This window comes from Macrotis lagotis, chromosome X, assembly GCF_037893015.1.
Source record: "Macrotis lagotis isolate mMagLag1 chromosome X, bilby.v1.9.chrom.fasta, whole genome shotgun sequence".
Taxonomy (NCBI): domain Eukaryota; kingdom Metazoa; phylum Chordata; class Mammalia; order Peramelemorphia; family Peramelidae; genus Macrotis; species Macrotis lagotis.
The window spans coordinates 248,434,692-248,449,931 of record NC_133666.1 but is presented as its reverse complement, the minus strand read 5'-3'; the positions used below and the strand labels follow the sequence as shown (position 1 = coordinate 248,449,931).

Genomic DNA, 15,240 nt, shown 5'->3' with positions numbered 1-15,240 from the left:
AAACTTAACACCCCAAATTCCACAAGCAATAAGTGACCAGAGTAGGGCTGTGAGATGTGTACATGAAGGAAGCTAATCTCCCCAGAAGCAGATGGCTACATAAATTTGGAAGGCCAGCTTTGAATCCAGCTTTTCTCCCAACTCCAAAACCAGCACTTTATCTTAGTGTTGTATCATAAAATATAGTTAGCCATTGACTTTGAGCTCAGTTCTAGTTTTCTCAAATTTGAAAGCATGATTATATACTCTTTGAGGGCAAGAACTGTTTCATTCATTGTGTCTGTATCAGTACCTATTCAAAGTGTTCAATATTTAGTGAAAACCACAGTGACCTCCATTCCAGAATCCTTTACAATTAATTAACCAACTAGCATTAAGTGCCTACTGGGAAGCAGATACTGTGCTATTTGTTGGGGATAGGGAAAACAATGAATGAAACAGTCCCTGTTCTCAAGGAGTATGAATGAGAGAGTGAACAACAAAAAAGATAAATACAAATAAATACTAGAGAGTTAAATAAAATGTATTTTGGAAGAAAAGGAACAAGCTGTTTGGATCAGGAAGGATCTCACATAGGAAGAAGCTATTAGGTTACATTTTGAAGGAAAAGAGGGATTTTTAAATAGAAATAAGTAAATAGTAAGCAAGCCATGTGGTAAGCAAGCTTAGGGAATGACCAACACAAGGGCATGAAGATGACAGATGGACAGTGTTATTTATATATGTCAGAGAGAAGGCCATTTTGACTGAGATCTTTATGACTCCAGACCCAGAATTTAGTGCAGGAAGGGGGCTAAAATATAGTGACACTGGAAAAATTTTAAAACAGGTGGTATTAAATAAGTATTTTTATAATGAAGATGACTAACCCATAGTTGGCAGACATTCTTCTTAGCTTTAACCATTTTTACTGCCAGAAGCCAAGTTGAGGGGAATGTTTTGAATTAATTTATTTTATTTTATTTTTGATTTATTCCTTTATAATTAGTAACTTACCATATCTTGATTTTTTTTGAACCAAGTATAGGACTGAACATTTATTGTTATTAGATTTCATTTTTATCATTTGCCACAATTTTGTACATGGATTCTATCATTTGTTAGATTAGCTGTCTTCCCTATCTTTGTGTCATCTGCAGATTTGACTTGCTGGGGGTTTTTTAAGGGGAAGGAATCTATAAATACTACTTTCTCTCATAAAATTGAGTAAGAAACACTGCCGCATTCCCATGGGATCTTTCTAGCTATGACTCAACATAGTTTGAATCTGAAAGTCTTTTTTTTTTGCAAGGCAAATGGGGTTAAGTGGATTGCCCAAGGCCACACAGCTAAGTAATTATTAAGTGTCTGAGACCGGATTTGAACCCAGGTACTCCTGACTCTAGGGCTGGTGCTTTATCCACTGCGCCACCTAGCTGCCCCGAATCTGAAAGTCTTTAATGGGGCTTAGTACATTCATCCAGAGCCATCTCCATTGGGAATGCCAGTTGCAACTTGGGGACTGGCTAAAGAACATGACCTTGTATAGACATGATATGATTAAGAGCAGTCTGAAAATTTAGTTATTAGGAGTTATTACTTAATTCTGTTAATTCATAGTAAGATAGAAATGTTCCTTAGCCTTTTTGATGACACTTGCACTAGCTACTCAGAGAATTATGAGGCAAATACTTTGTATATCTTAAAGCCCTGCTTAAATGTTATCATCTTTGAATAAACTTCTTTATTCATCCTCATTACTTCTCTTGATTCCTTCTTCTGTACATATATTAAAATTCCAAGATGATTGATAATTCCATATTTATCCATATGGGTCTCTTTAGACATTTTTTCTTCCCATTGGAAATATTGTAAGAGATTTTGGTCTTATGAACTTAAGTTTTAAGGATTGCCAGTTATTCATGGTTTAATTTCCCTTGTGGGGTTCTAGATCATTAGAAAGGAGGATCCTCCTTTTATATATCACAAGTTCTAAGATTAAGTGGATCAAATGAACTCTTTAACACTGGCTCATTCTGGAAGACAATGGTATGATAGCAGCAAAGAAAGAAATGAAGTTTACTGCTGCAGATTATGTATGCTGGACCAGAAGTGGGGTTTTGTTTTTGTTTTTGTTTTTGCTGTCATGCTTCCAACTAAAATCTAAGAGGAACAACAAACCATCCAGCATCGACTCTCCCTCAGGTCAAAAAGTTACAGTTAAAAGGATGATATTATCAATAGTGGTATTTAATAGTAATAATTTTGATTTAATGGCTTGCAACTCCTCCAAGCAGCATATAGAATGCGACTCCCAAAAAATCTGGAATCTCTCACCTCTACATATTGGATTCCTCATATACTTGCCAAATCACAGATTACAGATGTTTCAGCCTTCACTTGAATGTCATGCAAAATATAGTCAATATTCCCCAAATACACAAGAATATCCCTTAAGTGAATGTAAAATTAAAAGTAGTTTAGCATCTGATAAGAATCTAGCCTCTGAAACTGATTTCCAGGTATTTCAACAGAAGAGTAGTTATCGGAAACTTTTCTATTAATGAATTAGTAAGGGGGCGGCTAAGGTGGCACAGTGGATAGAGCACTGGCCTTGGAGTCAGGAGTACCCAAGTTCACATGGGACCTCAGACACTTAATAATTACCTAGCCGTGTGGCCTTGGGCAAGCCACTTAACCCCATTGCCTTGAAAAAAAATAGAATGAGTTAGTAGTATGGTGGCATGTTAAATTTTATGGATATACTTCAAGTGCAAATGTTTCTACGACACACACACACACACACACACACACACACTGACAGGTTACTTCCTCCAAAGTTTCCATCAGTAGCCAGTTTTTCCTTATTGGCAAGGATAAGATCCAGAAGGTAGTTTCCTGTGTTGAAGTTTGAAGTGATTGATTCTTGAGATGAATACTCCAGTAAGATGTCCAGATATTTGAAGTCTCTCATCACTCATATTATTTCTCCATGCCAAATTTGTCATTTATTTTTCAAACTCTTAATCTTTTGTTTCTTTGTAGTGGTGAATATTTAGAAAAGACTTAGAATTTCCTTTCCTTTCTATACCTATTGGGCTAGAGAAAATTTGAAATAAACACTAATTCCTAATTTCTTAGTCAAAAGTTTTACAGTCCAGGTCAGAGAAACTAGAAGAATCCTCAGATATCATTTTATAGATCCAGAATATTTTTTGAGCCTGATCTCACATAACTTTAACATAGTCTGCAGTCCAGTGTACATAATATCCCAATTATCCTTGCTTCTCCCAGCCTCATGCCTTTCTTCCCCCACACCTTCTCTCAAAAATACCTTGCAAAGTTCCTTCCTTCTTTCAAAACTAAATTTCAATGTAATCTTCTCCATGAGGACTCCCTGATTCCAGGTAGTTGGAGTTTAGTTAGTTCAATTCAGCAAGCATTTATTAAATAAGTATTTACTTGATAAATGATAGCTAGGGGATGTAGTGCAGAGGACACTAGACCTGGAGATAGGAAGACCTGAGTTCAAATCCAGCTTCAGACACATAACTAGATGTGTGATCCTGGATAAACCAAACATCTGTTTGCCTCATTTTTCCTAGTTGTAAAATGGGAATAATAACAGCACCTACCTTGCGAGATTGTTGTGACAGTCAAATAGAGGAATAATGGGTAAGGCACTTGGCACAGGGCATGGCACATATTAGGTGATATTTAAATGCTTATTCCCTTTTCCATGTGCAATTGCTATGTTAGGTAATTGAGATGCTGAGATAAATGTGAAACAATTCCTACCTTCAGGGAGCTTACTTTCAACAGGAAGTCCTTGAATTATCTCATGACACTTGGCCCTCTCCTTTATATTTAAATTGTCTGTATTGTTGCTTTTTATATTCATCTTTTTTCCTTTTAGATTGTTAGCACCATATGCCTAGGGTCTATGTTATTTAATTTTCTTGTATCTTCATCCTTAGTACAGTATTTTGCGTATAATAGAAATTTAAAAATGATAATTTTTGTTTTAATTTAAAAAAGAAAATATGCTGAATATGCAGCAATGCCAACTGGAACTAAAAAAACTAGATTTTTCCATGAGTATGATGGAAAGTTGGTTTTTGTGGCATAATTCAAATGGAAGTTAGGCTTTTATCCATGATACAAAGAAAGCAGAAATGATTTAGTTATGACTTTTGTGAACCTCACTTTGATCTCAGGTGGCTGGTACCTTAAATAAACATTTAGAGGAAACAAGCAAAAGGTACTGCAACTAGATGAGAAAGTGGGTGGACCATATCCTGTGTGGATATGTTACTATCTTCCTTAAGGATTGGATTTATTTCTGGACACTGACCTTTTAAAAAGCAATGCATCATTTTCTATCTAACAAATGCCTGCCACAACCAATAATATGTTGGCATGTCCATTTTTCGGCTTACAGTACAAAATAAATGAAAGCCAAGGACATTACAATTGGGAGGGAAGGAAGACTATTATTTAAAAGGCTTTTAAATGATGTCACTATATATTCTTTTAACAACATCCTCTAAAAGCCTTTCAAAAAATAGTCCCTTCCTCCCACAGTTGTTAACAAAGACTGCACTGGGAACTGCTCTTTAAAAGGTTGTTAAATGATGATCCTATATTTTGTAACATCAACATCATTTAGAAACCTTTTAGAGAACAGTCCTCTTCGCCCACAACTAGCAAAAGAAAAAAAATACTTGGGCGGAAGGAGTACTTTTAAAAGGTTCCAGCATGATGCTTTCAATAAATATGGCAATATTGTTTAAAAAGCCTTCCCCCAATGGTGATTCAGCTTTTTGGCATGTACTTTAACCCTGATGATCCTTTGGCATTTAACAGTATTGGAAAACAAACTAAAAGAAACATGACAATGACTTTGAAGATATATAATTATTAGGACTTTTTTTAAACTTTTTTCATTTCTTTTAAAAAATAAAATGTATACCATATGGAGTTAAGACATTGTTTTTACACTTATTCCCCAGGTCTAAATATTTTGAAAGCAAAAGGTAAATTCCTTCTAATTGTGGTGAAACCAGATGTAACATTTCTTTGAATGGCTATAGCAGTAGTTGTGAGGATTTTATTAATGTAATAATCCTGAATAAATGAGGAAATGTAAAACATTCTAACTTTATCACCAGAATTTGACCTCAAGGCAAGTGCAGAATTCCCAGGACTGTGAATAGCATATGTTCCAAGTTATGATATGCATAGCTTTCTTGCAGTTCCTTTTCCTTATCATAGAATTAATGATGTGTGTATGTGAAACTGTATGTGAAAGCTATTTTCAGGTTTCTCATCTATCACATAACTAATGATTTTTGAGACAATTTTTAATCTTATTTTACAGATTTTCTTTGAAAATTATTATATTTAGTAAATATACAGTTTGCTCCAGATCCATTTAATGAAAACCTTTTGCAAAAAATTTCTTTTCTTTTATCATTGATCATAGAAAAGAAATCTTAAATACCTTCTTTCCTCTACCTATGGAAGAGTAAGGGATGAGGAAATCATTTCTACAGAAGACATGACTAACTGACTTCGTTTAGCACTAAATTCCTCTTATTGCTTAAAAGTGGAATAAGGATCCACCATTTATGGTTTTACAAACTTTAATAATGCTGTTTCTTTCTAAAAGCAAAGTCACATCCCTCCCCTGTTTCATAAAACAAGATACATAAATATTAGTTTGTATTTTACTCAAATGAAATTAAGAATTTATTGAAATTTATTAAACATACCATGAAAATAACATAACACCAGTATTTAATGATGAAAACATGTTCAGTTTTTATGTGTAATTAATAAAAGTAATAGGGGTAAAGACTGGCTATGTGATTTGTATCTCTAAGGAATTCTGGGATAAAGATTCTCCCTCACCAATTTAGGTTAGCATCTTCTTTGCAACTAAGAGTCCTAAAGAATTAACCTAGAGTAGTAAGAGTGAAATGACTTGTCCATGATCCCCTGGCTAGTATGTGTCTTTGTATGCTTTGAGGCCATCTCTTTATGTGATATAAGCCATAGTAATATTATTACTATATTAGGTAGGCCTTTAAAAATAATTTCTTAAAATATTCTATCTTTAATAAAATTGCTACTCGTAATGATTTCTTTCCAGATAATCAAGATTGATAATTCATTCTATAAGAATAGTAGTAGTAAAAAAAAGTTGTAGTAGTAGTAGTAGTAGTAAAATTTGTTTTGTTTGAGAAATTGAGAAACTTTTTTATTCACTTGACTTAATGACTTTGAAGATACATAATTATTTGGATGTGAAATGACTTGTCCATGATTCCCTGGCTAGTATGTGTCTTTGTATGCTTTGAAGCCATATCTTTATGTGAGATAAGTCATAGTAATATTGCTAACATATTAAGTAAGGCCATAAGATTTTCAGGTTCAAGTTCTTGTTTTGGCCAGCTGTCACAAGCCAAACCATTTAAGCATTCTTGTTTCAGTGGAAGAAGACTAAATTGGACCAGTGCAAATGTCTTTATCCAGTCATATTTAAAAATATCTAGGTCTTTGAAATAAAGTGAAAATAGTTTCTGTAAACTAATCAAATTATCAGTTAGCGGAACTTTCTCTTCTATTTCAATTTTAGGGCAAGTATATTTTAACTTGAAAAATATATCATAATTTTTATAAAATCTATAACTTTTTCATGAATGCTAACATTTTATCTTCCTAGGACAGAATATGAATTTGAGCATGTTGTGTTGATTTGTTTACTCTTTTTCAAAACTATCTGTCAGATACACATTTCTTCAGAAATTGTTCTGAAATGAATTAACTACTAAGAAAAAAAGTAACTTCTTCTAGCTCAGACAACCTTCAAAGTCTTTTGAACTGAGAAAATTAGCATATTCTATGATAACATAGAAGGTAAATCTACCAGTAATCACTTGTATAACTTTATGCAAATCATTTAACTTTTCTAGACTTCAGTGTACAATTCATTAAAAGGAAATGATTTGGGGCGGCTAGGTGGCGCAGTGGATAGAGCACTGGCCCTGGAGTCAGGAGTACCTGAGTTCAGATTTGGCCTCAGATACTTAAAAATTACCTAACTGTGTGGCCTTGGACAAGTCACTTAACCCCATTTGCCTTGCAAAACCCCCCCAAAAAAGGAAATGATTTTAGATGACTTCTAAGGTATCTTCCATCTCTGAATATCTGAGCCACTCTTACACTTTCAGGTATCTCATCATCCTCTTTGGCATCAATTATCTTCTCTATGTAAATAACTCCCAGATTTATATATCCATCCCTGGGCTCTCTTCTGCACTTTAGTCCTCCTTCACCAACTTCCAGTTGGAAATTTACATTAGGATATCTCAAAGAATATCTCAAACTTAAAATATCTAAAACAACTCATTATCTTTTCCCAAAAACTCACCCTATGTCTCTTGAGGGTACCATCATTTTTATAGTAACACAAGTTTTCAACTCTGGAATCATCCTTAACTACTTGCTTTCTCTCATCCCACATATCCAATCAGTTATCAAGTCCAATTGGTTCTACATAACAAACTGTCTCACAGTTGTCCTCTCCTTCTCTCAACTGCTGGACTCCAAAGTCTTACTACCTTGATTATTCTATAGCTTCCTAATGTTTCTCCTTCCTTAGATCTTCCCTCTTCTTCAGTCCAAAGCTACCAAGATGATATCCCTGAAGCATAAATCTAACTGTGTTATTCACTTGTTCTAGGATAAAATAGACCTATTGACTCTAGGATAAAATTTGAAAAACTTTGGCATTTAAAACTTATTGTCACCAGACTCCAACTTGCTTCTCTAACTTAATTACACTCTGATCCTTATATGTTTATTAGCTTAGTAAAAGTAAAAGGGAGAAAATTCTTGTTGTATTTCACATATGCAATTCCGTTTCCCTTCTAATTTGCACCTCTTAGAATCCCCTGATTTCTTTCCACATTTGGTTCAAGTACTACCTCTTTTATGAAACCTTTCTATACCCTCTCAGATTTTTCCAGATCTGCTAGTTCTTCTACTCCTCCATTACCTTTTGATTATTTCATATATATACTTTGTATATATTTATCTGTGTACATGTTGTTTCCCCTTAAAAAAAGGAGACTCTTGAGGGCAAAGACTTTTATTTTTGTATTTGTATCCCTAGGACCTCAGACAATACTCGTGAACAGTAGGCTCCTAAATGATTGTTTCAGGTAACTGTAATATGCAGCATTATAGAGTAATCTGTCGGTCACACTGGGAATCCAAAGAAAGTCAAAAAAATTGTCTCTGCCCTCAAGGAGCTGACAACCTAATAGAATAAATGATATTAAATGATGTCCCAAAAGAGGAATGGCATCAACCACCCGAGTGTGCTGAGGAACTTGAAAAAACTTCATGAAGTAGGAATTTGACTCCTGTAAAGTTTGAAGGAAAACATTCTAAGACTAGAAAAGAGCATAAATAAAGATGCAGAGCCAGGTCCCATCTGGAACATGTGAATGGTGTAGTGTGTCTGGATTACAGAGCTCAGGAAGTGGAGAATGATGTTTGATTAAATTGGCAAAGTAGAGCAGTGCCCAATTGTGGTGATTGTTGAATACCAGGCAGAGGTGTTTAAACTTTATTTTGTAGGCAAATTGGTGTGGGTGGGGCCAAGAAAAACGGATTTCTCCATATTTATTTCTCTCCTTAATGGAAGTAGGTGGGGGGGAAGAAATGACTGCTTTTCCCAAGCATCTTGGGGGTCATGGTCTTGATCTGTCTCCATCCAAGTCAGAGAAAATGTGATTATCAAAGGTTTTCTTCTTCAGTGTGCCTTGCTGTTTAAATTGTTCTTTTGAGCCACATTTTTCGAGTAGAATTTTCCCCCTTTTATTAATGCCTTAGTTTGTTAATAATGCTATAGTTTACATTTGTAATGAGCTAAATAAAGTCAGTCATTAAAGTGTTTATTAATCATCTATCATGTTGCAAGAGCAATGCAGAATTCTAGAAATACAAAGAAAAGTAAAAAATAGTGCCTCCAGTCACTATCAATCCCATTATTTCTCAAGAAAAATGAGTCTCAAATTCCCTGTAATCAATTAAAAATGAAATTTTGGATAACAACCTAAATTGTTAGCCTTGTACTTTACACTTTATAACTTAAATCCTTTGCTCCCTGATCCTGTTGCTAATCATGCTTTTACCCAATTCCAACTTTAGATTATTCTCACCACGGGCTTTTGAACAGAGCTGGAGAAAATTGTGAAGTCATACTGATTGTATCCACTACAAATTCATGTCATATAATTTCAATGGGGCCCTCCTTACAGCAAGGCAATCCTTTAATACCATTTGCTATCCAGAGTAGAAATTCCAAATTTTTTAATCTCTCCTCAAGCTTCCCACAACAGTTTCCTTTCTTCAGATTTATCATTGATCTCTTCATTGACAAATCTAATACCCTTTTCTCAATCCTTAACCTTTGTTACCTCACAGTAGACTAAATTCTTTCTCCTCACTAACTTTTATACTATTATCTTTTGTTTTTCACCTGCCTTATTTTTCCTTTTCCTTTTCTTTAATCTTTCTCTCAGTCAAACCCATGAACAATGGGTGTTTCTTCCTAAAACTTTGTCTTCAACTTCCTTCTCCTTTCCAAAGTTTCTCAAAATGTGGTCTGTAAACACATAGGGGTCCCTAAGATCTTTTCAGGGGGGGTCTACAGAGTCATAATTACTTTATAATCTTATTAGATACTATTTGCCTATTAAAATACTCCTTTCCTTTTTCAACTAAATACCCATATGAGACCAGCTTTTCCCTCATAGAATTTAACCAAAGAAACATACTCCATTAGACTAAAAGCAGAAACAGATCTGAGAATCCAAATGTTTTCTGATAAGCCATAGATTAAAGAGATTTACAAAAACATGTAAAACAATACTATTCTCACCAATTTTGGGAGGGGGATATAAAGTTTTTGGTTTTGTTTTCCTTAAAATATTATTAATGTTACATTTAATGGGGTTATTATTGTTGTTTTTAAATGATTTAACAAATATTTTTAAATATCACTTTTATTTTATAATATAGCAGTAGACATAGTTCCCCAAGAGACCTTTCTCGATTGTCTTGTGTCTCCATCCCTCCTTATTCCTATTTCAATGTATATACATTTTCATTTATACTGTATATATAATGGACATAAATAATTATATTTTGTCTCTATCATTGAATTGGGAACTACTTGAAAGCCAGGACTGTGCTTTAGGTTTTCTTTGTACTCATAGCGTTTTATTCTGGGTCTAGCACATAATGAGCGTTTGATTAGTGCTTGTTGATTGACTGAGTAGGGTGCTGCTGGTGTTAATGTTGAGTATTGTTAGTAAAAACTCCTCTGAAATACTTTAACTTGAAGATTTTAAGCCAATTGCCACCATTATTCATTGTTCTGGATTGTTTTTCTTTGTATACAGAAGATGGAGAATTGCCTTTTAAGTAAACAGCTGTTCTATTAGTCATTTTTTAAAAGTGATATGATTAAAAAAGGCACTCTTCCTGCCACACAGATAAAGAAATCTATAGTATAGAGTGTGAGTTGTTTTTCTCAGGTGGCATGCAGTTCAGAGTAGGGAAAAAACTAGGTAGTTTCGTACTATGTGAAGAAAATGTAAATGACAGAGATTAAAATTAATGCTTCTAAATCTAGATGGGGTGAACTTTCCTCTACATTCAATTGTCTTGTTTTAAACCATTTATGTAAAGCAGTATTTGAAAATAAACTCAAATTAACTGATTCTTTGTCTTAACTTCATCTTTGCAGTTAGGGATACAGCTAATTAGGTCCATCTGAGATGGAATTAGAGGCCTACTAGATAAAGGATGATTTGTCAGGACTATGATTTTTTTAGGTTATGGCTCTTAAAAATTGAGGCACAGTGTACATTGTGTTTGGTTAGAGTCATTCATGTAAAGATGAGAATCAATCCCTATTTATAGTCTTGTTGACACTTGGTCATTTTTATAACTCACAAGCCTAAACAGATTCCAGAAATAAAATGAGTCAAACAGGAATTTTCTTTATCCTATAATAATTTAATATTTTTGAAATTTGAAAGCCAAAAAATATTGTTTAAAATTATTCTAAGTGCTATTAACTAATTAATATTAATAAAGATAATGATGCTTGGAGCATAAAATAAAGTAATACATAACCATTATTTGCCATTATTTACAGAAAGCTTTGTATAAAAGTGCCTTCTTTTAGATGATAAGGTAATGTTAAAAAAGTGTCATTCTTAAGGAGCTACTTTGATATTCCATGTTTTATTTTTTCAATTCTTATTTTAAATTTTATAATTCAATCATTTTGAATAGCTATGTTTAAAAAAGTTTTTACAACTTTAATCTTAATAATCTCAAAAAAAAGGCAGACATGCTATGTCATAAAATAACTATTAGTGACTAGTTTGTATCCTATAAATCTAACTTGAGTTGATAATATGGTCCATTACCAGCTAACTGCACAGAGTATTTTTCATTTTACACTCTTCAGTTACTTTTTAGTGAAGTGTTAAAAAATATGAAGCTTTTCTCCTCTCTAAAATTGCACGCTGTCTGTCTGTTATTAGGGAGATAACAGCTCTTATAAATGTTTCAGTAAGCGCTAAGTAGACAGTTATGTGCACTCTCATTCCACGCTTATTTGCTTACTGTAATAAACTGATAAAATATGTGTGGTTTGTCTCTGTGTATCTACAGGCATCACGAGTCACATAGATTTCCTTTAGAAATAATGTTGTGTCTGCAGAATTGATTGGTTATTTTCTTAAACCATCCAAAGGTACACAAATGACTTTTTTATTATTTAAACATATGCTGTGTAAAGATTTGTAGTGGGTTATCTTCTTGTGCTAGATTTTTTTTTTGTTCTGTTAACTCTTGGGGGAAGGTTTTTATTTTAGAGTGACTGCAATTACCAGACTAAGCACATCTTCAAGAATCACAAATGGCCCAATTCAAATTAAGATTGAATTCAAATTTTTGATTTCTTAATGCTTTCTTTTTACACTGAAAGTTTTAAAAATGAAACATAATCTTAAGGACTTCAAACACATTCCCTTTATGACAGTTTCTGGTATACTAGAGAGCTAGTTCGAGACTTGGGTTGAAGTTTTTCTTTGGACATGCTGGCTGGGTGACCCTGGACAAGTTATTTAACCTCCCAATGCTCTAAGGCACCTCTCTAAGAGTATATGTTACAGAGAAGTTGCCAACCTATCCTGGTGATAGACAGTGTTCTCACACTAGGGATTTCCTCTGACAGTGAAACCACAGGTCCAAACCCAATCCCTATCTTTGTATCTTAATAGTCCAATTTTAGTGAATTAGATATCATTTAGACAGTGTTTTTGAAAAAAAAAACTGCTTTGTCAAGAAAGTAAAATGTAATTTGTTAAGGACCACAATAGCATGGTATAGAAAGTACTGGATTGAGAATGACTATCCTCTTACTTTGGACAGTGTTATCTACAGTTTTATAGAAAAGGAAACTGAGTCCTCTGGAGAGGAAGTGACTTAAGTTTCTGGAGTGCAAAGAATAGTCTCATTTTTGTTTCTGTAACCCAACACCTAGATAGTGCTTGATCTATAGTATACAGTTTATTGATTCATTGATTAGTACTCTAATTCTTAGCATTCGTAGTTCCATTTATTGACTCAAAAATCATTTACTTTTATCTATCTATATTCTTATCTCTTTGGTCTATTGCACCTATGAAAAATAAACTATTTGGGGTACTTATTTTTATTCTTTTACACATACATACATACATACATACATACATACATACATACAAGCAACAAACCTTTAAAAAATCTTGGCCCCCACACTCTCCAATAATAATTTTTTTGGGGGGGTGGCTAGATGGCACAGTGGATAGAGTACTGACCCTGGAGTCAGGAGTGCCTGAGTTCAAGTCTGGCTTCAGATACTTAATAATTACCTAGCTGTGTGGCCTTGGGCAAGCCACTTAACCCCATTTGCCTTGAAAAAACCTTAAAAAAAAACCCAAAATAATAATTCACATACCCCTTGACACACCAGGCAAAGAAAAAGATTTGATCTACTCCTTGCTCTCCATGATTACATCCGGGCCTTCCCCTTGCCACTATCACTCTATACCCTCAAAATCTTGTGAGTTTCATTTGGTAAGTTTATATTAACTTCTCTCTAACTCTTTTTATTTTCATCTACCAATGTCCAGGTCACTTTTCTTTTTCAAGTAGTTCAACACCTAGTTTATAAGCCTAGGCATTTCAACTGCTATTCTCATTCTCAGTCTATACATTGATGTCCTGTCAAGCATGCTGACCTCCTAGTTGTATAACTAATTGCCTATCTATAACTATACTATCTTATCTCCATTTTCCTTATATCATAGGCATGCCTTAGACTAACTTTACCATGAGACCAAACATTTTCCTTTATGATCATGAGTTCTAAAATGTCTTTCCAAATTATTCTCATCTCTTGAACCTGTTCTTTTGTTTTCTTTATCTTTCCTAGTTCCCCATCACTCCTTTGCCCTGTATCCTTTATCTTTAGGCCAACTGCACCCACCTAAACCTCAAGCCTGGGTTATCCTCTCTCCCCCTTCCTTCACTACTGCTCCTTTTGAATATTCAGAAAAATCTCATTCTAAAATAAGCCTGCATGGGGCGGCTAGGTGGTGCAGTGGATAGAGTACCAGCCCTGGAAACAGGAGTACCTGAGTTCAAATCTGTTCTCAGACACTTAATAATTACCTAGCTGTGTGGCCTTGGTCAAGCCACTTAACCCCATCACCCTGCAAAAATAAATAAATAAATAAATGAGCCTGCATGAAGAATTTTTGCCCAATGATTATGCTAAAAGTTTACAAGAATTTTTTGAAAAGTTAGTTTAAATAGGATGAGCAAGCATTTGAAAAGGAACTCTACATATTTAAGAAGAAATGCCTTAACCTCACCAAAGGAAGTACTTTGAAAAATATGCCATCATATAGATGTAAAATTATATTATCATCATCAAAAAAACTGCAGGTAGAATAAATGGGCCTAATGCCATCCTTAACATTACAGGAAGTGGAAATTAATGAAACAATAATTGAATTAGCTATTTTGCAAAAGTAAAATGTTTATAAATGCCTAAGCAGAATAATGCTAATTATTCTTTTGTTAGAGGTTGGACAGATAGGACAGTGAAATTGTATTACTGGTGAAAATGAAGGTGAAATTATATTAGTGTAATCTTTCTAAAATTACACCAAAGGGAGTGAACTCTCAATATATTCAATATACAGTGACTATTAAGCACCATAGGTCACTTTGCTGGATGTTTTCCTCAATTGCTCAGTGTGAATAATTAGATATTGGATGTGATGCTTGTTTGTAATAATGTAATTTATGCGTAATAATGATGCTAAAAATTTAGCATAGTGAAAGTGTTTGGAAGTTTAATAAGGTTTTTGTAACTATTGTAATGATGATAAGCCAGCAAGAGACTAGTTGAGTTGGGTGAATTTCTTGGGAAAAAGAATTTAAAAAGTATTTTGTAATCCCAAAGTGATTAAAATTAGCCTAGTCCTCAGATAATGCCTATGTGGAGAATTAAACTTATTTTAGTTGCAGAGTTTTGATGACTAGCACTTAAATGATTTCATAGTGTGTGCTCGCGCTCTCTCTCTCTCTCTCTCTCTCTCTCTCTCTCTCATATTTAAAGCCCTACAGACAGTGATGGAAATGAATATTGCCATTTCTGACAGTACAATCTAATTTGTTGTTGTTATTGTTGGGGGCATGGGAGGGAGAAGATACCAGAAATAATGGGATATTATACCAGGAAAATAAGAACTCATCAGCTTCATCAGAAAGGCAAAATTTAATTTTCAACTTAAGGTTTTTTTTCCTTCCATTAGTCTTTGATCTTATGGCAATATTACACAGGCTGAAAATTAGGCCTAGTTTAATAAACACTTTGAAGGCTCATTTGTCAGTAGTATTTGCTCATAATTATTGTCAGAATAATAGATGTAGATAAGGGCGGCTAGGTGGCGCAATGGATAGAGCACCGGCCTTGGAGTCAGGAGTACCTGGGTTCAAATCCGGTCTCAGACACTTAATAATTACCTAGCTGTGTGGCCTTGGGCAAGCCACTTAACCCCATTTGCCTTGCCAAAAACCTAAAAAAAAAATAGATGTAGATAAATTATTTTTGCC

General features: G+C 34.1%; 1 protein-coding gene across 6 annotated transcripts in view; it reads left to right on the top strand.

The window, feature by feature from the left end:
- AP3B1 (adaptor related protein complex 3 subunit beta 1) overlaps window positions 1-15,240 on the top strand; it is a 374,259-nt gene that overhangs the window by 315,045 nt on the left and 43,974 nt on the right. The window lies entirely within an intron of this gene.